Source organism: Panthera pardus, unplaced genomic scaffold (genome assembly GCF_024362965.1).
Source record: "Panthera pardus isolate Hobbes unplaced genomic scaffold, ASM2436296v1 HiC_scaffold_2, whole genome shotgun sequence".
NCBI classification, from domain to species: Eukaryota; Metazoa; Chordata; class Mammalia; order Carnivora; family Felidae; genus Panthera; species Panthera pardus.
The window spans coordinates 149,416,597-149,420,077 of record NW_026526765.1 but is presented as its reverse complement, the minus strand read 5'-3'; positions in this window follow the sequence as shown (position 1 = coordinate 149,420,077).

Here is a 3,481-nt window from a genome sequence, read left to right as displayed (position 1 = left end):
CTTTGTTCCTGATGGTATTTATTAGGTTATCACTCACTCTTCCTTACAAGAAAGAATTCAGCCATGAATTCTGTTCTGTTGTCAAGAACAAGAGCTTCTTCAATGAGAGGCCCAGGATTTCTGTTCTCAGAACTTGGAGGTTGCAGCAGCATGTCACTTAATTGGGTTATTTTATTAAGTCAGCACACATGTTTCTATATATAGAAACATGGGAGGCTTTGCAGAGAAGTTCTCAGTGACACTTGGTGAAGATCTGAAGTGAGGGTGAGCCATGAAGATAGCTGGAGGAAGAACACTCCATGAAGAGGGAAGGATAAAGGTCCTAAGGTAGAAGTGTGTCTAGCGTGATCCAGGAAAGAATAAAGAGTTTCTTATAGCAGAAACATTTAGAGTAAGAGTAGAGGGTTGGGACCCAGCTTGAAGCATTGGGTGTGAGAAGGGTATCCATGAGGGTGGGTCATATAGGGCTTGGGGGCCTTGCAAGGGTTTGGCCTAGTTCTGGGTGTGTTGGGAGCCAATGGCATATCTTGAGCCCAAGAGTGACATATGACTTGAGATTCCAGATGCTGGAACCAGATGCTTAACTCTCCAGATGCTGGGTAGAGAAGCAGGGACATCAGTTGGGAGTATGCCATGAACCATAAATGCAACCCAAGGAGCACATCTCAGGCCAAACAAATGTGGTGCGGGAAGCCAGAGGGGAAAGGATCACCTGGCATGAGGGTCAGTTGGGACCCCTTAAATGGCAGAAGTAGGTTTGAGCTGAGTCCTGAAAGACAACAACATTTGATGACAAGAGGAGTATGAAGAAAGGTAAGCCAGGTCAATGCAACAGTGTGAGCAAAACCAAAAGGGCAAACAGAAGTCATAGTTGGCAATCTGTAGTTGTCTGTTGAGGTGGAATGTAGGAATTATTTAGAAGGGGTTGGGGATGAAAAGCTGGAAACAGAGAGCAGGATCATGCCTGGACTTCAATAGGTTAGAGGTGGAGCTCTGCTCACAGTCTTGAGCAGTGGCTTGGTCCACAGAGAGGTACTCTGGAAGGTGCCTACAACTTGTGAGGCACCAGAAGGTGCTTAGATCAGGGTCATTTCATGAATGTTGGCAAAATGAAGATGCTTTGAATACAGTGGAGACATGAGGGAAGAAAATAGAGTCAGTTGTAAAAAGCAAGACTCTCCATTAAGGACAAATCAACAGGACCAGGAGAAAGTTGGATTTGAGGCACATGTATTCAGCATGGATCATTTTGAGCTTGAATGATTGGGACAGTAAAATATCATATTAAAGAAATATGATGAAAATAATAGATATTACTTTTCTAACACATGAAAGTGAAAATTAATGTTTAGGTTTTTTTTTATTTGAAGTGTGAGAAAGAAATGTGATGGTATAAGTTCTGCAGAGAATTGGAAGTTTGAGGCAGTAGTTGGGGCTTGGGAGGGGTGTCTGCAATCTAATGATTTTGGTGTCATTTGGAGAGACAGCTAAGTCAATGGATTTTCATTCTCCTCTCCTTAAGCCTTATGGTAATCATTCCCAAGTCTTTCCTTGAGTTTCACAAGGTCAGAAATATAATTATAATTTTCATCTGGCTTCAGGAATTTCATTTAAATTAATCAATTCATAAGGCAAGCACTTAACATGATCAGGTATTCATCGTGATAAGAGTTATATCTTATAAGAAACCACAACAGCCTTTTAGCAAAAGGATTTCCAAGTTTTAAGAGTCTAGATTATGGATCAGAAGGCTGTGCAGTGATCCAAGAATTACATAAAGGAAACTGGAAGTTCTTAACTGAGAATTTCTCTAAGATAAGGTAGCTTGCCCTCTAAAAATAGTTCTTTCCCAGAAACAACCTGATGTGGTAAGTATCAGAACTTTGGTTCCAAAAGCCTCTTCTCAAGTCTTGGTCATGTATTTACCAACCATGTAACCTTGGGCACTCCAGCCAACTCTAGAGAGCCTCATTTTCCTCATCTGTAGAAAAGGGTCTATTTAATAATCTCACTGTAACTTTGCTGCAGGATCTTACCATGAGGCCAAATAAAAAAAATGGTTGGGAGTACTGTGGTATGCAAGAGTTGAATTTATATTTACTGACTGTTGAATTTATATTTTCTGTGTGTCACCGGAACCAGAAAGGGAGCCCCGTCACTTCTCAGCAGATGAGAGATGGACTGACAAACTGAACATGTTTGATTCATTGTTTCTAAGCAACTTGCAAATCACCAACTTTCCTTTTTTTCACCATCTTTCTGATATGACAAGATCACTTTATAAAATAGTGAAAGTCCAGTTTATTTATATCAATAATCAGGATTTGAGATGAAACATGAAAGGATGTGGTAGACAGCCTCTAAGATGGTCCCATTGGTCCTCTTTCCTGGTTTTTGTGCCCTTGTGCTCTCCTCCCAGTGAGTGTGGGCTGGATTCAGTGATTCACTTCTAAATAATAGAATTCAGTTGAATTTATGGAATGTCACTTCCAGTATTAGGGTTTTTTTTTAACGTTTATTCATTTTTGAGACAGAGAGAGACAGAGCATGAACAGGGGAGGAGCAGAGAGAGAGGAAGACACAGAATCTGAAACAGGCTCCAGGCTCTGAGCTGTCAGCACAGAGCCCGACGTGGGGCTCGAACTCACGGACCGTGAGATCATGACCTGAGCTGAAGTCGGACGCTTAACCGACTGAGCCACCCAGGTGCCCCCAGTATTAGGTTTTAAGACTGGCTTCTATCTAGGGTGGTTTTTGCTCTCACTCTCTCCAGGATCACTTGCCTTGGGAGAAGTCAGCTGCCATGCTGTGAGGCAGTCTCATGAAGAGGGAGCAAGGCCTGCAAACAGCCACATGAATGATCTTGAAAATGGAATCTCATCAGTCCAGCCCTGAGAGGACTGCAGCTTGTTTGACAGCTTCACAGTAACCCTCTGAGAGACCTTATGCCAGAGACACTCAGTTAAGCTTCATCCACGTTCCTGACCCATAGAAACTGTAAGATGATAAATGATTGTCATTTTATTTCAAATGCCAAATTTTGGAGCTATTTGTTGCATAGCTAATGGCTAATTGCATTAGCTAACATATAGTTAATGCAAATTTAAGGAAAAAGACTGCACTGCTGTGTCACTTGCAGAACCATGAACATTCCAGATAGGGCAGCACTGAATGGATAGGGGACAGGTGAAATTAGAAAGAGGCTGATGACACTCTGGAAAACAGTGTGGAGGTTCCTCAAAAAATTAACAGTAGATCTACCCTATGACACAGCAATAGCACTGCTAGGAATTTATCCAAGGGATACAGGAGTACTGATGCATAGGGGCAGTTTTATCACAATGTTTATAGCAGCACTTTCAACAATAGCCAAATTATGGAAAGAGCCTAAATGTCCATCAACTGATGAATGGATAAATAAATTGTGGTTTATATACACAATGGAATACTACATGGCAATGAGAAAGAATGAAATATGGCC